This window comes from Arachis ipaensis, chromosome B7, assembly GCF_059453495.1.
Source record: "Arachis ipaensis isolate K30076 ecotype BB chromosome B7, ASM5945349v1, whole genome shotgun sequence".
NCBI classification, from domain to species: Eukaryota; Viridiplantae; Streptophyta; class Magnoliopsida; order Fabales; family Fabaceae; genus Arachis; species Arachis ipaensis.
In genome coordinates this window covers 105,405,258-105,428,144 of record NC_142442.1, presented here as the reverse complement: position 1 = coordinate 105,428,144, position 22,887 = coordinate 105,405,258, and the positions used below count along the sequence as shown (strand labels likewise).

At 35.3% G+C, this 22,887-nt stretch overlaps 1 non-coding gene and 1 pseudogene across 1 annotated transcript; one reads left to right on the top strand and one right to left on the bottom strand.

Moving 5' to 3' along the window:
- The first annotated feature begins 557 nt into the window (after positions 1-557).
- Positions 558-1,533, top strand: LOC148553613 (uncharacterized; annotated as a pseudogene).
- Positions 1,534-20,378: 18,845 nt separating this feature from the next.
- Positions 20,379-20,486, bottom strand: LOC148553612 (small nucleolar RNA R71). The gene has a single exon (XR_015893021.1). It is a non-coding gene; the product is annotated as a small nucleolar RNA R71 (small nucleolar RNA).
- Positions 20,487-22,887: the final 2,401 nt, after the last annotated feature.

Sequence of the window (22,887 nt, the reverse complement as noted above, 5' to 3'; positions counted from 1 at the left end):
CGTTGGGCTGTGCAATATTAAATATATGCGGTGCTTTGTTTCCCCATGGTAGACTTCATATTAATGAAGTTTGAAAAGGAGAATGTTGGACAAGTATAAATAGGGTATGGGTTTGTGATTATACGTACACAAGCAAGTAATAATAAAATCACTTCTCTCTTTATGTTGCAATTAAATACTCTTCTCTTTATATTTCTACTACAATTCTTTCTCTTCTTTTATTTTATTAGTATTCTAAATTCTCTTTTCTATTACTCTTTACATATAATATTAATAGCAATATTAATCATCTTTATTATATTAAGATAGTAACAATAAACATATGCAATTCTCTCTCTCTTTATTTTTAATACTTCTATCTATCTTTGTATATATATATATATACATTACAACATATAATATTATTATATATATATAAATTATTATTAGCTAATTATTTTAATACTAGAGTCTTCTATTTATACATCTCTATTATATATATCTTTTATTTCACAACACGTTATCAGCACGAGATTCTGATCAAATTTTTAGGAAGACTCAGGTAACAAATTTTCATTATGTCGAAGCTCTCTCATCTTGAATTCAAATGCTCTTGATATATCTGGAAACAATTATTTATCATGGATACTAGATGCTGAAATCCATCTTGATTCAATGGATCTTGGAGATACCATTAAGGCTGAAAATAATGCATCCCAGAAGGATAAAGCCAAAGCCATGATTTTTCTCCGTCGTCATCTTGACGAAGGATTGAAAAATGAATATCTTACATTAAAAGATCCTGCAGATCTTTGGAAAGACCTTGAAGAAAGGTATAATCATCAGAAAACGGTGATACTTCCTCAGGCCCAATATGAATGGACGCATTTGCGTTTACAAGATTTTAAATCTATAAATGAATATAATTCTGCAATATTTCGAATCACCTCACGAATGAAATTGTGTGGGAAAAAAATAACTGATCATGATATGTTGGAGAAAACTTTCTCAACCTTCCATGCCTCGAATGTGCTCCTGCAGCAGCAGTATCGAGAGAAAGGGTTTAAGAAATATTCTGAGTTAATTTCTTGCCTTTTTATTGCCGAACGCAACAATGAGTTGTTATTGAAAAATCATGAAGCGCGCCCAGCTGGCGCCGCCCCATTTCCTGAAGTAAATGCGGCAAATCGTTACCCCAGAAGAGGTAAATGACAAGCTTTTAATAACAAGAAAAATTATGGAAGGAAAAAGAATTATGTTCAAAAGAGAGGATCTCACCAGAAGTGGGATAGAGAAAGAAATATCGGGCAGAGTAAATCAACAGAGGATAAGTGTTTTTGTTGTGGTGGAAAGGGCCATTGGTCTCGTACCTGTCGTACCCCAAGGCACCTAGTTGATCTTTACCAGGCATCTTTGAAAAAGGACGATAAGGGAAAAGAGTCGAATTTCGTTTCAAATGATGCAGAAAATTCCACCACTCATTATGATGTATCTAATTTCTTTGAGGACCCTGAAGGAAATATTGGCCATTTGATCAATGATGGAATAGTTTAATATGTGAAATTGTGAAGTATCTATGTAAATAAATAATGTAAAAAATTTATTGTTAAGTTTTATTTTCTATGTATTTAAGTTTCAAATGTGATGTACATAAATAATGAAATATTAATGTTTATGAATTTTGAAATTATTAAATGTGTCAAATTTTAAAATAAAATTTTAGTATATGACATTATTTTATGTACAGTATTTCCTAGAAAAATAATTCTGATCAAGTATTCAATTTATCTGTGCATACTACTCATTTTATTATTATTTGTTTTTGAAGAGAATGGCAATGATATGTAATGAAGATGTATGCCTTGCGGATAGTGCAAGTTCGCACACTATTCTCAAAAGTGATATATATTTTACCCATCTTGTGCCAAAAGAGGAATATGTTAATACTATTATTGGCTCAGGCAATGTGATAGAAGGCTCCGGAAGAGCTATAATTTTGTTTCCTGGAGGAACAAAATTTATAATAAATAATGCACTATTATCTACCAAGTCTCTGAGGAACTTGTTGAGTTTCAAAGATATTCGCCGAAATGGATATCATGTTGAGATGATGAATGAGAAAAATTATGAGTATTTATGTATCACAACTCATGATTCAAATAAGAAAGTTATATTAGAAAAATTACCCTCACTTTCATCTGGGTTGTATTATACCAAGATTAGTGCAATTGAATCACATGCCACTGTAAACCAGAAGTTTATTAGCCCAAATGAATTCATAACTTGGCACGACCGATTGGGTCATCCGGGAACAACCATGATGAGAAGAATTATTGAAAACTCTCATGGACATTCACTAAAGAACCAGAAGATTCTTAAAACTAGTGAATTTTGTTGTGCTGCATGTTCTCAAGGAAAGTTAATTTTAAGGCCATCACCAGTAAAGATTGGATTTGAGTCTCCTGAATTCCTGGAAAGGATTCAAGGTGATATATGTGGACCTATTCATCCACCATGTGGATCTTTTAGATATTTTATGGTCCTAATAGACGCATCTTCGAGATGGTCACATGTGTGCTTATTATCTTCTCGCAACCTGGCGTTTGCGAGATTATTGGCTCAAATTATTCGATTAAAAGCACAATTTCCAGAAAATCCAATCAAAGCAATTCGTCTTGATAATGCTGGTGAATTTACTTCCCAAGCTTTTGATGCTTATTGTATGGCTAATGGAATAAGTGTTGAACATCCAGTAGCTTATGTTCACACGCAAAATGGGTTAGCAGAATCACTTATTAAGCGCCTCCAATTAATTGCTAGACCCTTGCTTATGAGAACAAATCTCCCAACCTCGGTTTGGGGGCATGCTATTTTACATGCCGCAGCACTTATTCGTTTGAGGCCAACGAGTTATCATCAATTCTCTCCTATGCAATTAGCTTTTGGCCAGCAGCCAAATGTTTCCCATTTAAGAATATTTGGGTGTGCGATATATGTTCCTATTGCACCACCTAATCGCACCAAAATGGGACTCCAAAGAAAATTGAGAATATATGTTGGATATGATTCTCCCTCTATAGTGAGGTATCTTGAGATACAAACTGGAGATGTATTTAAAGCCCGATTTGCGGATTGTCATTTTGATGAATCAAAATTTCCAACATTAGGGGGAGAGAATAAGCTTCCTGAAAAGGAGCTTAACTGGAATGCGTCATCATTGATGCATTTAGATCCTCGATCAGGGCAATGTGAACTGGAAGTTCAAAAGATTATACATTTGCAAAGAATAGCAAATGAATTGCCTGATGCATTTTTCGATACAAAGAGGATAACCAAATCTTACATACCAGCGGAAAATGCCTCAATTCGAATTGACGTCCCAATAGGACAAGTAGCCACTGAAGCAAATTCACGCCAGAAGCGTGGCAGGGTGGAAAATGCCCCAATTTGAATTGATGTCCCAGTAGGACAAATAGCCACGGAAGCAAATACACGCCAGAAGCGTGGCAGGCCTGTCGGTTCCAAAGATAAAAATCCTCGAAAGAGAAAAGAGGTAAATACGATTCCTGTTGAAAAAGACATAGTAAAGACACCGGCAGTTGTCCAAAATTCTGATATAACGCCAGAAGACGTTCAAGTACCTGAAAATTGTGAAAATAACGAGATCTCGATAAATTATGTCTTTACAGGAGAGAAATGGGACCGAAATAAGACAATTGTCAATGAAGTATTTGCATATAATGTGGCATTAGATATCATGCATGAAAGTAAGGATCTTGAGCCAAGATCAGTCGAAGAATGTCGACAAAGGAATGATTGGCCAAAATGGAAAGAAGCCATGAAGGCTGAATTAGACTCACTTGCAAAACGTGAAGTCTTTGGACCTGTAGTCCGTACACCTGAAGATGTAAAACCTGTTGGATATAAGTGGGTGTTTGTGAGAAAACGAAATGAGAAAAATGAAGTTGTGTGCTACAAAGCTCGACTTGTGGCACAAGGTTTTTCACAAAGGCTCGGTATAGATTATGAAGAAACGTATTCCCCTGTAATGGATGCGATAACATTGCGCTATTTGGTCAGTTTATCTGCATATCATAAATTGCATATGCATTTAATGGATGTGGTAACAGCCTATTTGTACGGCTCATTAGATCGGGATATCTATATGAAAGTCCCTGAAGGACTAAAGATATCCAAACCATCCAATGAATATTCGCAAGGGTTATACTCAGTCAAATTGCAAAGATCTTTATATGGTCTAAAGCAATCTGGACGAATGTGGTATAATCGTCTTACTGAGTATCTGGCCAAAAACGGATTCAAGAATGATGATATCTGCCCGTGTGTTTTCATAAAGAAATCTGCATCTGGATTCATTATAATTGCTGTGTACGTTGATGATTTAAATATCATTGGGACTCCTGAAGAGATTCAAACAATTATAAAAACTCTAAAAGAAGAGTTTGAGATGAAAGATCTTGGAAAGACTAAATTTTGTCTCGGCCTGCAGATCGAGCATATAAAAAGTGGGATCTTTATTCATCAAACAACATACACAGAAAAGATCTTGAAAAGATTTTATATGGATAAGTCACATCCATTAAGTACCCCAATGATCGTAAGATCTTTGGATGTGAAAAAGGATCAATTCCGTCCTAAAGAAGAAAATGAAGATATCCTTGGTCCTGAAGTACCATATCTTAGTGCCATTGGAGTGCTAATGTATCTTGCTAATAATACGCGACCCGATATATCATTTGCTGTGAATTTACTAGCAAGATATAGTCCCTCTCCAACCAGAAGACATTGGAATGGAATCAAACAAATCTTTCGATATCTTCATGGGACGGTTGATATGGGATTGTTTTATCCCTATGGATCCAAGTCACAACTAGTTGGCTATGCAGATGCCGGATACCTGTCTGATCCACATAAAGGGAGGTCTCAAACAGGATACCTATTCACATATGGTGGTACAGCTATATCATGGAGGTCCACGAAACAGACGATAGCAGCAACCTCCTCTAATCATGCTGAAATACTGGCGATTCATGAAGCTAGTCGCGAGTGTTTTTGGCTGAGGAGTCTGATTCAATATATTCTGTCATCATGTGGACTGATTGATCATAAGATAGCTCCAACTGTCCTGTTTGAAGATAATACAGCATGCATTGCTCAATTAAGGGTAGATACATCAAAGGTGATAGAACAAAGCATATTTCTCCCAAATTCTTCTTCACTCGTGACCTTCAAAATCAAGGGACAATTGATGTCCAACAGATCCGTTCAAGTGAAAATCTAGCAGATTTATTCACGAAGTCACTCCCAAAATCCTCCTTTGAAAGATTGGTACATGAGATTGGGATGCGCCGATTTCGAGACATCAACTAATGTCGACAAGAGGGGGAGACTGTACTCTTTTTCCCTTGGTCAGGTTTTTTTTCCCATTAGGTTTTTCTTGACAAGGTTTTTAATGAGGCAGTCCCTATCACTAAAGGATATTGTACTCTTTTTCCTTCACTAAGGTTTTTTTCCACTGGGTTTTTCTTTAGTAAGGTTTTAACGAGGCAATAATCCTAAATGGACATTCAAGGGGGAGTGTTACGATAAGTATGAATGTCCATCAAGTTAACGTTGGGCTGTGCAATATTAAATATATGCGGTGCTTTGTTTCCCCATGGTAGACTTCATATTAATGAAGTTTGAAAAGGAGAATGTTGGACAAGTATAAATAGGGCATGGGTTTGTGATTATACGTACACAAGCAAGTAATAATAAAATCACTTCTCTATTTATGTTGCAATCAAATACTCTTCTCTTTATATTTCTACTACAATTCTTTCTCTTCTTTTATTTTATTAGTATTCTAAATTCTCTTTTCTATTACTCTTTACCTATAATATTAATAGCAATATTAATCATCTTTATTATATTGAGATAGTAACAATAAACATATGCAATTCTCTCTCTCTTTATTTTTAATACTTCTATCTATCTTTGTATATATATATACATTACAACATATAATATTATTATATATATATAAATTATTATTGAGCTAATTATTTTAATACTAGAGTCTTCTATTTATACATCTCTATTATATATATATCTTTTATTTCACAACAAAAATCAAATTTTAAGGATAAAAATATACCATTTTTCTAATCATACTTGTAAAAAACTACATTAAAATTTAATCTCTAAAGTATATTTTTAGAATACATATTTAATGTTGGGAATTTTTGTCTTGTTTTTAAATTATTTGAGGACATTTTTGTCGATAACAAAATTTAAGTGCATTTTTGTCAGCAACAAAATTATTTGGATGCATTTTTAGTAGTTTATTATTTTCTTTAAAAAAACATCACCCTTAAAAATCATTTTCTATCATCGTCATCATCCGAGACCAACAATTTCTTCCATCATCCTCCATTTGCGTCCACCACCACCACCATCATCATCATCCATCCATCTCTATCATCATCGGTCACCTCTATCAAATCCATTTACCACCACCACCACCTACACTCAATCATCTATACTTCCACCTTCATCTATCAGATAGATCAGAGAGATTGATTACATAGAGAGATAGAGAGAGAAAGAGAGACAGAGAGTGCGAACTAAACTAAGCAAGGTCGTGGAGTTGGCAAAGGACTCGAACGAGTCCAGCCATGGCGATGGCTTCGAGGAAAGCCTTGGGATCATCCTTATCAGTAGTGCGGTGGAGCTTCAGATTGGCCAAATTGTGCTTGCTCCAAATGTGGAACCTCAAAATTGGCATTCTTTGAGTTTTAGTCAATAAATCACCATTTGCTGCTGGCGCTGTTATCTAATCTTTTCTTTAGTAACGTTGTATGTTTTGGCTATTGCACTATGGAAATGGAAGAGAGAAAAAAAGATAGTGGGAAAGAATAAATGATATTTTTGTTATTTAAAAAATTATTGTGACAAAAAGGACGATTTTAATGCTAAAAGGAACGTTGAGGACCATTTCGAATAAAAAAAATGTTAGAGACGATTTTGATTTTGATCTCAAACTTTAGAACTAAAACAATACTTATCTTTAAATATTATTTTTCAATTCAAACCACCCATCCACTAAGGTGACGTGGCAAAGAGTGAATGGAACTATACAAGAGAGCATAACATAACATAACTTTTGGAAAAAAATCTTTTAAAATAAATAGAATTATAAAATAGCAAAGTAAAAAATTAATTATTATTAAATTTATAACTTCTATTATATATGCAAATAGACTATTTTATTGAGTTGCATAAAAAATTGTTGACTACTTAGATACGATTGACATTTTATATGTATCGGTATGATATAAAAGGTGGACAAATAAAATCTGCCATATGAATTATATTTTTCTGCATCAATATTTATTTTCTATTTAAATTTTAAAATATATTATGTTATTACATACACAAAAATATCTTCATAAATGATTATAAAGGACAAATATATTCTTATAATTATTTGTGATAAATGATTAAATAATTCTTTTTATTTCTATAAGAAAAAGTTAACACTCTTTTACAGTCAGAATTAAAATTAAAATCACATCAATCTAATAATTTCAGAAAAGAAAACAAAATCAAAATCAATTAACCAAAAAAATAATCTGTGCTTGTTCTTCTTCTTCTCTCAACATCAAAGTTACACCAAAAATGATGAACAAACCCTAACCCAGACAAAAAGTCAAAACTAGTCCTCATATCCCTCTCCCTTCCTTGTCTCTTCCCTAGCCCTATCTCTGCACGGCGGGCTTCCCTACCTCGCGCCGCTATGCTCTCGCCGCCCTGCCTCCCGCCATCGTGTCAACTGTGGGTGTTACCGTGTGGGTGTTGTATCGCATGATGCTCCCTGTTGTGGCCTGTGGGTGTTGTCGTGTTGCAAGTTGCTAGTGTCACTGTCGTTTCTGCTCTCTTTTCCGCCGTGGCTGACTCCGCCATGGCATCGCTGGTTCAGATAAGCCACAAACATCCTATTTCCCCTCTAATAGTCCTTCCTACCTCTGTTTAATACTTTAGTTCGATGTTCAAACTTCAATTTGTTATATTCCTATATTTTGTTCTAAATATGATTGTGAATTTATAATTCTACTAGTTATTGGGATTGATTTTCAAATCTTCTTTACTGAACTAAAGTAAGTTAAACTTTTGAAGTCTTTTAGTTGAATTTTCCTCTATTTTATTTTGTCTAAACTACCTAAAAAGAATTATTTAAGTTTCTTGTTCAATTTTGTTTTGAATTTGTTGTTGTTCAATTTTTAATGATTGGTTCCTTTCGATATATAACAAACATCCATAAAGATGCTTACTCATAGAATAATGTAGGTTGTTCAATTTGAAACCAACAACAGAGTGAAGGGTTCTGATTTGTTTTTTGTTTAAGTACTAAGTAGATGGACATAACACTGATTTGGATAATCTTGTGTTTTCTCTTTGCCCTCCTACTGGGTTCTGCTTAATGCAATGGCATAGATTGATTGTTGTTTTCCATATTATTACTAAGTTTGATAACTGATAAATCCATATTTTACGATTATTTTTGGCTTGAAAAGAGTGGATTTTATCAACTTACCTTGCATTTATTCCTTGAAATTGCATGTTTTTGTGAATTTTCCCATAATTATGCTTAATTGTTAAAATGATGCTTTATATGCTTTAAATTACCAAACTTAATTCACTTTTATCCCATTCGATACCTTGATATGTTTGTTTGAGTGATTTAAGGTTTAGAAGACAAGGATGGTGATAAACCACTATTTTATGGTTTATCTTGTGTTTAATTGAGTGGTTTCATCAAGTCTACACCCACTTATTCATATTAATTGCATGATTTTATAACTCCTTCCTAGTATTATTTTATGGTTGAAAACTTGCTTCCTAGAGACCTTTAATTAGTATATTTTAATTCTCCTTTATACCATTCGATGCCGTGATCCGTGGGTTAAGTGTTTTAGGCTTTATAGGGCAGGAATGGCTTAGAGAATGGAGAGGAAGCTTGCAAAAATGAAAGGAACACAAGAAACTAAGGAGATGACCAGCAAACACTGACGTGAGCGCATGGCTCATGCAGGCGCGCGAAATGGAGAAATTGCAGCGACGCATGCGCGTGCCTGACGCATACGCGTGGATTGGAGTCTGCACGAATGACGCGAACGCATGAACGACGCAGACACATGACAAGGAAAATCGCTGAATGGCGCGAATGCGTGGATGACGCGTATGCATGACCTGCGCGATCTGCAGAATTAACAGAAAATGCTGGGGGCAATTTCGGGCCACGTTTTGACTCAATTTTTGGCCCAAAAACACAGAATAAAGCCAGGGAACATGCAGAGACTCAGGAGGAAACTTGAAACAACTTCACATATTCTCATTAGGATAGTTTTAGGTTTTTTAGATCTGAATCTAGAGAGGATTACTCCCCCTCTAGGTTCTCTTTACATTCCCAGTTTATTGTTTTATGCTTTTGGATATTGAAGAAGTCATTACCTCCGTTGAAGACATTATTCTAGTTTGTTTCCTTACTTACTCTTTTATTCTTAATTCTTGTTTAAAGTAGTAATTGAATTATTTTCATGAATTGTTAGTGCAAAAGATTACTTTTATTTTTAATTAATTTTGAATCCCTATTTTATTTATTTTATCATGTCTTCTTCTATTATTTTTATGAGTGTTATATTCATGTCAATGCGGGTAGACTCCATACTTGACATGGGGGTTGATTAAAAGGAGACACTTGAGTTGGAAGGCTTAGGTGTTGATTAAACTGGAAGTTGTTGGCTAGTTCTGTATTTACTAACGCTAGACCTTCCTAAGGGAGAGGACTAGGATTTGCGAATAAGGGTTAGCTTAATCATTTGACTTTCCTTTATTTAGTAAGGGTCAACTAAGTGAAAATAGCAACTTTTTTAATACTACATTTAAGAGACCCCAACAAGGATTGAAATTCCAATTAATCATTCCCCCAGTCAAGGCTTTTTATTTAGAATATTAATAATTATTCTTAGTTTTTGTTGCTTTAATTTACTATTATTTAATTGCTCATTATTCAACTCTCAAACCCTCATGGAAATTCCTAATTAATAAATTAGCATACTTTCTCGCAACTCATTGGGAGACGACAAAAAAAAAAGAGATCCAAAAAATATTCAAATAATTAAGTAATTAGATAAATAAATAAGGGGACAAAATTATCCCAATGCTAAATTAAGTTCAAAAATCAATGCATATGTGATACAAGTTAAGAGAAAAGTTGATGCATGTGTATGTAAAACAAAAGTGGGAGAATTTTGGGTAAGTTTAGGATGCTTTAAGAAGAAAATAAGAGTATATATGTTAGGTGATAGCTTAGGATAATCAAGGATTCAATTTATAGCTCACTTAGCCATATATATACCCTCACCTTTACCTTGGCCCCATTACAACCTTGAAAAGACCTCATGATGTTTGCATTGGTACATTAAATACTTGTTGATTGGTTAGGTGAAGAACAAGGTTTAGAAAGCATGATTAGAGGAGAGTAGAGTGATTACCCTATATACTAGAGTGACTAGAGTGCATACACACCATCAATAAGGGTTCAATGCTTAATTCTATGTTCTCTGCTTTCATAAGCTGTTTTCCTACAAGTTTACTTGCTTTTATTGTATAATTTGAGTTAGTGGAATTTGATTTATTTTTGTCTTGAAAGAACTTATTTATTTTTAATTGAGTAGACAAAATCATTTTATCATTTAGTTGCATTCATATACATAGGTTGCATTGCATTGCATGAGTCTAACTTTTCACTACTCATTTGTTTTATCTCCTTAAGCTAAGCACGAGGACATGCTAATATTTAAGTGTGGGGAGGTTGATAAACCACTATTTTATGGTTTATCTTGTGTTTAATTGAGTGAATTCATCAAGTCTTCACCCACATATTCATACAAATTGCATGATTTTATAACTCCTTCCTAGTATTGTTTTATGGTTGAAAACTTGCTTCCTAGAGACCTTTAATTAGTATATTTTAATTCTCCTTTATACCATTCGATGCCGTGATCCGTGTGTTAAGTGTTTCAGGCTTTATAGAGCAGGAATGGCTTAGAGAATGGAGAGGAAGCTTGCAAAAATGGAAGGAACACAAGAAGCAAAGGAGATGACCAGCAAACACTGACGCGAGCGCATGGCTCATGCGGGCGAGCGAAATGGAGAAATTGCAGCAACGCATGCGCGCGCCTGACGCGTACGCGTGGATTGGAGCCTGCACGAATGACGCGAACGTGTGAACGACGCAGACGCGTGACAAGGAAAATCACTGAATGACCCGAACGCGTGGATGACGCGTACGCGTGACCTGCACGATCTGCAGAATTAGCAGAAAATGCTGGGGGCGATTTTGGGTCGCGTTTTGACTCAGTTTTTGGCCCAGAAACACAAAATAAAGCCAGGGAACATGCAGAGACTCAGGAGGCAACTTGAAACAACTTCACATATTCTCATTAAGATAGTTTTAGGTTTTTTAGATCTGAATCTAGAGAGGATTACTCTCCCTCTAGGTTCTCTTTACATTCCCAGTTTATTGTTTTATGCTTTTGGATATTGAAGAAGTCATTACCTCCGTTGAAGACATTATTCTAGTTTGTTTCCTTATTTACTCTTTTATTCTTAATTCTTGTTTAAAGTAGTAATTGGATTATTTTCATGAATTGTTAGTGCAAAGGATTACTTTTATTTTTAATTAATTTTGAATCCCTATTTTATTTATTTTATCATGTCTTCTTCTTTTATTTTTATGAGTGTTATATTCATGTCAATAGAGTAGACTCCATACTTGACATGAGGGTTGATTAAAAGGAGACACTTGAGTTGGAAGGCTTAGGTGTTGATTAAACTGGAAGTTGTTGGCTAGTTCTGTATTTACTAACGCTAGACCTTCCTAAGGGAGAGGACTAGGATTTGCGAATAAGGGCTAGCTTAATCATTTGCCTTTCCTTTATTTAGTAAGGGTCAACTAAGTGAAAACAACAACCTTTTTAATACTACATTTAAGAGACCCCAACAAGGATAGAACTTCCAATTAATCATTCCCCTAGTCAAGGCTTTTTATTTAAAATATTAATAATTATTCTTAGTTTTCGTTGCTTTAATTTACTATTATTTAATTGCTCATTATTCAACTCTCAAACCCTCATGGAAATTCCTAATTAATAAATTAGCATACTTTCTCGCAACTCGTTGGAAGACGACTTGGGATTCATACTTCCAATATTTTTATTCTAAATTTTTGTGACATCCTTTTTAAATTGGTGAGGCGGATTTTAGTTGGTTAAGGGCTATACTTACAACGCTGTTCTCTTATTAAAAATCTCTTAATTTGTCTAACTTCTGCTACGCACCAGATGGCATGAAGAATTGGAGAGCAAGAATGCAAAAGTAGAGAATTCATGAAGAAAATGAGCTTTGGAAATCTAGTAGTTGTGCATATGCATGGCTTGTGCGTACGCACGACTCGCAGCACGTGGCTCACTTAAGTTAACACGTGACTTGTGATTTCAAGCCCATTTTGGGCCTAATCTAACTCATTTCTGAAGCATTTGAAGCAAGAATTCAAGGGGGATGAACCAAGTATGGTAGAAGTGTCTTAGTAGGAATGTAGTATCATGTTTTTAGGTAGAATTCCAGAGAGAGAAGCTCCAACTTCTCTCTAGAATTTAAGGTTTCTTAGTTTAATTTCTCTTTAGATTTAGGTTTTGATTTTGTTTTAGTTTAGTTTTTTTACATTTTCATGTTTTGGTATTTTAATTCATTTAGTTTTACGTGTTAGTTTGTCTGTTTTTGTTAATTTTGGTTTATGAATACTTGTTGAATTCTCATTTTTTCTTTAATGCAAATTGATATTTTCATGTTTATTGATGCTTGTTTAAGTTGTTAGCATTGATTTCTTGCTTTGGTTAGTTATAGATTTTATTATTCTTGTAATTTATCATATTTTACTTTTATTCCTTTCAAGTGTTTGACAAAAGTACCTCTTTCAATTATATAGTAGATTTTGTATTCTTGGCTTGGGATTGAGGACTTAGGTGACCTTGAGTCATTGATGTCCAATAGTGATTGGTGATTTAGGATTGTTAGTTGATTTTGTTTCCACTAATTAGTGAGTTGGTTAGGAGTTGGGGATTAAGATCAATTATGCCTATTTGACTTACCCTCGATGTTTAGGGGTTGACTAAGTGGGATTAATTCTTCATAATTGCCATGTTTGTGGTCAATGACAAGGATAGTGATCTTTGACTCTCAACCCTTGCCAAGATCTTTTTAGCATTTGACTTTTTTTTACTTTTCTTTAATTGCTTTTAGTTTGATTTCTTGCTTGCTTTTAATTTCTTGCTATTTACAATTCTTGTTAATTGCCATCAAAACCCCCTTTCCCTTATAGCCAAAGATATACACATCTGATTGCAATTCCGTGGGAGAATGACTTGGGATTTAAAACTCCTGGTATTTGATTTGAATTGTAACAACCTTTTTAAACTTTGATTGGGGTTATTTGTCGGTTCAGAACTATACTCATAACGAAGTCGAGCTTTTAATTTGTGAAAATTCTACACCGAAAATGTATGAATAGTGTGAATAGCTTGCTAGTAGTTAGGAGTTTATTTTTCTTTACTTTTTGATATCCTTTGTTTCTATTTTTTTTCTTTTTCTATGAATTCTCATCCTTGTGGGTCTGAGTATGGTTGTGACAATTTTGTAGGAAATGGCAATTTCAATGGTGGTTTGTACCAAGGAGTGAATTATCAACTGGGGGAGGGGGGCGGGGAGGCTCACACTCAAGACCAATCTTCTTTGCATCAACCTCCTCTACTCTACTATGATCATGGCTCATCCTATAGTGCATACTAACCAAATGACTATAGTGACCCTTGCTATGGTTATGAACCTCAACCACCATAATTTTATAAACCCCATCCTCAACATTGTCCTCAACCACAATACTCTCAAGTCCCTTTCCACCATCAAACACCTCTATATGATCCAAATCCATCCCATAAACCTTATAAGCCTTATGAACAACCACCCGTTGCACCACCACCATTCCAACATCACTACTCTCATAACCCCCTTGAATGATCACCTCATAATACATCACCTCAATACTCTCACCCTTATAAACTACCTCCCATATATGAAGACTTTCTCCAACATGATGAACTCTCTTTCTCTCCACAAACTTCGATGGAAGAAACTCTTCAACTATTAATCCAAGAACAAAAAGAGTTTTAATCTTTTCGAGAGGAATCCTAAAAGAGGCGAGAAAATTACATGGCTACTATAGCCTAAGCCTTAACCCGCTTAGCCTCACTACGTTCATGCAACAATGAAAGCATTTTTGTGGATGAATGTAAATAATTAACTTCAACCGAAGAGTGCTGGATGAAGAAAATCTTGGAATCTCAAATGAAAGAAGTGGAGTTGAAGCATGAGTTCCAACAAATGGAAGATGTTGAATCCATTGACCATGAGGATATGGTTGAACATTTGGAACAAGTTGAGATAGCAAGCAAGCTTGATAATGAAGACCTTGTTGCCCTTCCACCATTGTAAGGTAAAGAATCTATTAGAGAGAAATGTGTGCACCCTCCAACGGATGTGATGATCGAGATTTTTGATGGTTTAGAATTCACAAATGAAGTCTCGTTGCAATATAGTTTCTAAACCAACACTAATCCTTTCATGCAAAAATTTTATTTGTCACTAAAATAAACCCCTAAAATTATAAACTGAAGTATTTAAACCTCGGGTCGTTCTCCCTAGGAATTGCAAACAAATGTTCTTGTTATTGGCTATGGAGTATGTTTGGGGTTTTTTGAGATTTTAGACAAGAAATATAAATGGCAAAGGAAATAAACTAACAACTAAAAAAGCTCTTGGCAAGGAATGAGAATTAGAAGTCCTATCCTAGTTATCCTCCTCAATTGTGACCACAATTGTCTATTGCTACCACTTAGTTAACCTCTAACCATGGAGAAAAGTCAAGTGGATGAATTGACTTGATTCCACAAGTCTTAGCCAACTCCCAAGGGAAAGACTAGCTTTAGTGGTATCTAAACCAATTAGCAACTTCTAATTATCAATCAACAAAGGAATTAGATAACTCAAGCATCACTAATTACTCTACCTAGGCCAAGAGGGATAAAATCTAACTTATATCTAGAAGAGGCATTTCAACAAACACATAGAAGGCAATAAAGGCAAACATTATTAATCGCAAGAATTAAAGGAATCTACAACTATAAAAGTAAGAGATTAACAATAGAAAGGCAAAACAATTATGAAACAATAAAGAACTTACCAATTGCATTGAAGAAGAAATGTAGATCTACAAAAGAAAGTTCATAAACTACAACTAACAATACAAAGAAATTACAAGAGAAGAAGAATTCTAAAACTACAAGAGAGCAATTAGGGAAGAAAAAGGAAAATTAGAAGAGGAGAAGAAGTAGATCTAGATCTAAAACCTAATCCTAATTCTAGAGAGAAGTGAGAGCTTCTCTCTCTAGAAACTAACTCTAGTTACTTCTAAAACTTAAACTATGACTAATGATAAAAAGTATGTTAATTCCCCTTCAATCTTTGGCTTAAATAGCATTAGAAATAAGTTGGGTTGGGCCCACAAGGCTTTTAAAATCGCTGGCCACAAGTTGCATTAAGTGAATCATGTGCAACCATCGGCGCGTACACGTACAGTGCGCATGCGCACTCCTAAACGCGATGAAACTATGGCAAATATTATATCATTTTAAAGCCCCAGATGTTAGCTTTCCAACGCAACTAGAACTGCATCATTTGGACCTCTGTAGCTCAAGTTATGGTCGATTAAGTGTGAAGAGGTCGGCTTGACAGCTTTTGCGATTCCTTCATTTCTTCATGAGTTCTCCATTTTTACATGCTTTTCCTTCATTCCCTTGATCCAATCTTTGCCTCCTAAACCTGAAATCACTTAACAAAAATATCAAGGCATCTAATGGAATCAAGGTGAATTAAATTTAGCTGTTTTGAAACCCAAAAAGTATGTTTTCACTCTTAAGCACAATTAAAGGAGAAGTTACAAAACCATACTATTTCATTGAATAAATGTGAAAAAAAGATGATAAAATCCTCTAAATTTAACACAAGATAAACCCTCCAAATGGGGTTTATCAGGATGTATCTCTTGATACAGAAGAAGGTGATGAGCGGATAATTTATACGCTTTTTGACAGTGTTTTTAGTATGTTTTTAGTAGGATCTAGTTACTTTTAGGGATGTTTTCATTAGTTTTTATGTTAAATTCACATTTCTGGACTTTACTATGAGTTTATGTGTTTTTCTGTGATTTCAGGTATTTTCTGGCTGAAATTGAGGGACTTGAGCAGAAATCAGATTCAGAGGTTGAAGAAGGACTGCTGATGCTGTTGGATTCTGACCTCCCTGCACTCAAAGTGGATTTTCTGGAGCTACAGAACTCGAAATGGCGCGCTTCCAATTGTGTTGGAAAGTAGACATCCAGGGATTTCCAGAAATGGATAATAGTCTATACTTTGGCCAAGAATAGATGACGTAAACTGGCGTTCAACGCCAGCTCTCTGCCCAAATCTGGCGTCCAGCGCCAGAAAAGGATCCAAAACCAGAGTTGAACGCCAGAAATGGATCAAAACCTGGCGTTCAACTCCACAAATGGCCTCTGCACGTGGAAAGATAAGGCTCAGCCCAAGCACACACCAAGTGGGCCCCGGAAGTGGATTTATACATCAATTACTTACTTCTGTAAACCCTAGTAGCTAGTTTATTATAAATAGGACCTTTTACTAGTCTTTTTGAAAATCTTTGATCAGTTGTATGCTATCTTAGATCACGTTTGAGGGCTGGCCATCTCGGCCATGCCTGGACCTTTCACTTATGTAATTTTAACGGTAGAGTTTCTACACTCCATAGATTAAGGTGTGGAGCTCTGCTGTTCCTCAAAGATTAATGCAAAGTACTACTGTTTTCTATTCAATTCATCTTATTTCGCTTCTAAGATATCCATTTGCACCCAAGAACGTGATGAAGGTGATGATTATGTGTGACGCTCATCACCATTCTCCCCTATGAACACGTGCCTGACAAACACTTTCGTTCTACATGAAATAAGCTAGAATGAATATCTCTTAGATCTCCTAACCAGAATCTTCGTGGCGTAAGTTAGAATGATGGCGGCATTCAAGAGAATCTGGAAAGTCTAAACCTTGTCTGTGGTAATTCGAGTAGGATTCAATGATTGAATGACTGTGACGAGCTTTAAACTCGCGAGTGCTGGACGTTAGTGACAGACGCAAAAGGAGGGTGAATCCTATTCCAGCATGATCGAGAACTGACAGATGATTAGCCGTGCTGTGACAGAGCATGTGAGCATATTTTTCACTGAGAGGAGGGGATGTAGCCACTGACAACGGTGATGCCCTTGCATAAAGCCAGCCATGGAAAGGAGTAAGACTGATTGGATGAAGATAGCAGGAAAGCAGAGGTTCAGAGGAACGAAGGCATCTCCATTCGCTTGTCTGAAATTCTCACCAATGAATTACATAAGTATTTCTATCCCTATTTTATTATATTAAATTCGAAAACACCATTATCAATTTATATCTGCCTAACTGAGATTTGCAAGGTGACCATAGCTTGCTTCATACCAACAATCTCCGTGGGATTCGACCCTTACTCATGTAAGGTATTACTTGGATGACCCAGTGCACTTGCTGGTTAGTTGTATCGAAGTTGTGAACCATGGTATTGGCACCATGTTCTTGGCGCCATTGCCAGGGAAAGAAAGAGCCATGAATTTTATATAATCAAAGTGTAATCATGATTGCGCGTACCAAGTTGCTCACGTTGCCAGGGATTGTTTGAGCCTGGACATCACAATTTCGTGCACCAAGTTTTTGGCGCCGTTGCCGGAGATTGTTCGAGTTTGGACAACTGACGGTTCATCTTGTTGCTCAGATTAGGTAACTTTCTTTTTGTTTTCTTGTCAAAAAATTTTTCAAAAATCTTTCAAAAATTTTCTCCTTTGTTTTCGAAAAAAAAAATGTTTTCAAAAATTTTATTCAAAATTTTTAAGAATGAATTCTAGTGTTTCATGAAGCATGTGAAGCCTGGCTGGTTGTAAAGCCATGTCTAAATTTATTTGGACTGAGGCAGCAATTTGTTATCAAGAGCAATATACTCTAATGTTAAATGCTGAAGCTTGGCTGGCCATTGGCCATGTCTAGTGTTTTGGATTGGAGCTTTCATTGAAAGCTTGGCTGGCTAGTGAGCCATGTCTAATTCCTGGACTGAAGCTTTAGACTAAGAATGCAAGATTCCTGGAATTCATATTAAAAATTTTGAAATCCTTATTTTTCTTTTACAAATAATTTTCGAAAAAAATCCAAAAAAATTAGAAAATCATAAAAATAAAAAATATTTATTTTTCTGTTTCTTGTTTGAGTCTTGAGTCATATCATAAGTTTGATGTCACTTGCATATGCATCTTGCATTTTTCGAAAATTCAGACATTGATAGTGTTCTTCATGATCTTCAAGTTGTTCTTGGTAGGTCTTCTTGTTTGATCTTGATGATTTTTTGTTTTGTGTCTTTTATTGTTTTTCATATGCATTCTTGAATTCTTAGTGTCTAAGCATTAAAGAATTCTAAGTTTGGTGTCTTGCATGTTTTCTTTGCATTAAAAAATTTTTTCAAAAATATGTTCTTGGTGTTCATCTTGACATTCAAAGTGTTCTTGGTGTTTATCTTGACATTCATAGCATTCTTGCATACATTCATTGTTTTGATCTAAAAATTTCATGCATTGCATCATTTTTCTTGTTTTTCTCTCTCTTCATTAAAAATTCAAAAAAATCAAAAAAATATCTTTCCCTTCTTCTCTCATCAAATTCGAAAATTTGAGTTGATTTTTTCAAAAATTTTTAAAATCAAATTGTTTCTCATGAGTCAAATCAAATTTTCAATTTGAAAATCTTATCTTTTTCAAAATCTTTTTCAAAAATCAAATCTTTTTCAAAATTCTTAGTTATTTTCAAAAATTCCAAAAATATTTTTCAAAAATATTTTTCTTATTTTTATATCAAAATTTTCGAAAATAACAATAACAATTAATGTTTTGATTCAAAAATTTCAAGTTTGTTACTTACTTGTTAAGAAAGATTCAAACTTTAAGTTCTAGAATCATATCTTGTGATTTCTTGTGAATCAAGTCATTAATTGTGATTTTAAAAATCCAATCTTTTTCAAAAACAATTTCAATCATATATTTTCAAAAAAATCTTCTTATCTTTTTCAAAAATTTGATTTCAAAATATCTTCTCTAACTTCCTAACTTCTTATCTTTTCAAAATTGATTTTCAAATTTGTTTTAACTAACTAACTAACTTTTTGTTTGTTTCTTAACTTTTTCAAAACTACCTAACTAACTCTCTCTCTCTCTCTCATTTTCGAAAATATCTTCCCCCTTTTTCAAAATTTCTTTTTAATTTATTAATTATTTTAAATTTTAAATCTTAATTTTCGAAAATTACTAACATTTTTCAAAAACTATTTTCAAAAATCACTAACTCTTTTTCAAAAATTGTTTTCGAAAATTCCTTCTCTCTCATCTTATTCTATTTATTTATTCATCTACTAACATCTCATCTCACATCTCAACCTTCCTCACAGTTGTGTTTCTTCCATTATATTACATTCTTTGTCTCCCCCTCTTCTTCTACTCACAAAGAAATCCCTATACTGTGGTATAAAGGATTTCTATTATTATTATTTTTCTGTGCCCTCTTCTTTGTCATATGAGCAGGAGCAAGGATAAGAACATTCTTGTGGAAGCAGATCCAGAACCTGAAAGGACTCTAAAAAGGAAACTAAGAGAAGCTAAAATACAACAATCCAGAGATAACCTTTCAGAAATTTTCGAACAGGCAGAGGAGATGGCAGCCGAAAATAATAATAATGTAAGGAAGATGCTTGGTGACTTTACTACACCTAATTCCAATTTACATGGAAGAAGCATCTCCATTCCTGCCATTGGAGCAAACAACTTTGAGCTAAAACCTCAATTAGTTTCTCTGATGCAGCAGAACTGCAAGTTTCATGGACTTCCATCTGAAGATCCTTTTCAGTTCTTAACTGAATTCTTGCAGATATGTGATACTCTTAAGACTAATGGAGTAGATCCTGAAGTCTACAGGCTCATGCTTTTCCCTTTTGGTGTAAGAGACAGAGCTAGATTATGGTTGGATTCTCAACCCAAAGACAGCCTGAACTCTTGGGATAAGCTGGTCACGGCTTTCTTAGCCAAGTACTTTCCTCCTCAAAAGCTGAGCAAGCTTAGAGCTGATGTTCAAACCTTCAGACAGAAAGAAGGTGAATCCCTCTATGAAGCTTGGGAAAGATACAAACAGTTGACCAAAAAGTGTCCTTCTAACATGCTTTCAGAATGGACCATCCTGGATATATTCTATGATGGTTTATCTGAGCTATCAAAGATGTCACTGGACACTTCTGCAGGTGGATCCATTCACCTAAAGAAAACGCCTGCAGAAGCTCAAGAACTCATTGACATGGTTGCTAATAACCAGTTCATGTACACTTTTGAAAGGAATCCTGTGAATAATGGGACGCCTATGAAGGTGATGATTATGTGTGACGCTTATCACCATTCTCCCCTATGAACACGTGCCTGACAAACACTTTCGTTCTACATGAAATAAGCTAGAATGAATATCTCTTAGATCTCCTAACCAGAATCTTCGTGGCGTAAGCTAGAATGATGGCGGCATTCAAGAGAATCTGGAAAGTCTAAACCTTGTCTGTGGTAATCCGAGTAGGATTCAATGATTGAATGACTGTGACGAGCTTTAAACTCGCGAGTGCTGGACGTTAGTGACAGACGCAAAAGGAGGGTGAATCCTATTCCAGCATGATCGAGAACTGACAGATGATTAGCCGTGCTGTGACAGAGCATGTGAGCATATTTTTCACTGAGAGGAGGGGATGTAGCCACTGACAACGGTGATGCCCTTGCATAAAGCCAGCCATGGAAAGGAGTAAGACTGATTGGATAAAGATAGCAGGAAAGCAGAGGTTCAGAGGAACGAAGGCATCTCCATTCGCTTGTCTGAAATTCTCACCAATGAATTACATAAGTATTTCTATCCCTATTTTATTATATTAAATTCGAAAACACCATTATCAATTTATATCTGCCTAACTGAGATTTGCAAGGTGACCATAGCTTGCTTCATACCAACAATCTCCGTGGGATTCGACCCTTACTCATGTAAGGTATTACTTGGATGACCCAGTGCACTTGCTGGTTAGTTGTATCGAAGTTGTGAACCATGGTATTGGCACCATGTTCTTGGCGCCATTGCCAGGGAAAGAAAGAGCCATGAATTTTATATAATCAAAGTGTAATCACGATTGCGCGTACCAAGTTGCTCACGTTGCCAGGGATTGTTTGAGCCTGGACATCACAATTTCGTGCACCAGAAGGCTTAGTGAAAGATGATGAACAAGACATCAAATTTGAAGAAGCTTTCCAAGAGGTAGAGGTTGCTGAAGAACAGTCAAAGGGATAGGGAACAACCATAGCACATCCATTGGAAATCTCCCTTGCTAAGTCACCATCCATATTACAAGTTGAGTGGGTAACTATCTCATTCTTTAACTTTCTTGGCCCAAATCAATATGCCTTGTTGGAAATGAATGGTCAACTTAGAGCTCTTTGTGGGTTGAAGAGTAAGGAAGAGTTGGATATTAGTTGGCAATTGGAATCCAGGTGCATGGTGGAAGAAAGCTCAAACTTTAGAGTCTGAAGGTGGAGTAAAGCAAAATTCAAGGGATATCAGATGATGATTTGGAGCTCTGAGGAGAATTCAAAAGTTTTGTTACCCAAAATGAAGCATGAAAATCAACAAGAATGCGAGTGCAAAAACAAGGTTTGGGATCCCATAATACAATGTGAGAATCAACAAATTTGGCATCCTACTACTTGTTTAGGATTTCCTGAAAGCTTAGTGCACACAATTTGGGATCCCAGAGACTATTGGAAGTCTAAACGTTGGTGGTGATTCAAGGATGAGTTCAAGCACAAGCCTCCATGACAAGAGCTTCATCTATGTCCAACTTAAGGACTTTAAAAAAACGTGCTAGGTGGGAGACACCCCACAATGGTAAAACCTTTGAAATCGTACTTTTTTTATTATTCTTGTTTATATTTTTTTTGTTAGCTTATTTTGGTAGATTTTTATTGTTAATTGCATGTTTGATTTGATTTTCTCTCTCAATTGCGTTGGAAAGTAGATATCCTGGGCTTTCCAGCAATATATAATAGTCCATACTTTGCCCAAGATTTGATGGCCCAAACCGGCGTTCCAAGTCAGCTTAAGAATTCTGGCGTTTAACGCCAGAACTGGCATAAAAGCTGGAGTTAAACGCCCAAATTGGCACAAAAGCTGGCGTTTAACTCCAAGAAAAGTCTCTACACATGAAAGCTTCAATGCTCAGCCCAAGCACAGACCAAGTGGGCCCCGGAAGTGGATTTTTACACTAAACACCTTAGCTTACTCATTTTCTGTAACCCTAGGTCACTAGTTTACTATAAAAACTACTTTTAGTGATTCATCTTGTACCTCATGACATTTTACACGTTTCATATTGTATTCTCTATGGCATGAGTCTCTAAACCCCATTGTTGGGGGTGAGGAGCTCTGCTGTTCTTAATGAATTAATGCAATTACTACTGTTTTCTATTCTATCACGCTTGCTTCTATTCTAAGATATTCATTCGCACTTCAACCTGATGAATGTGATGATCCGTGACAATCATCA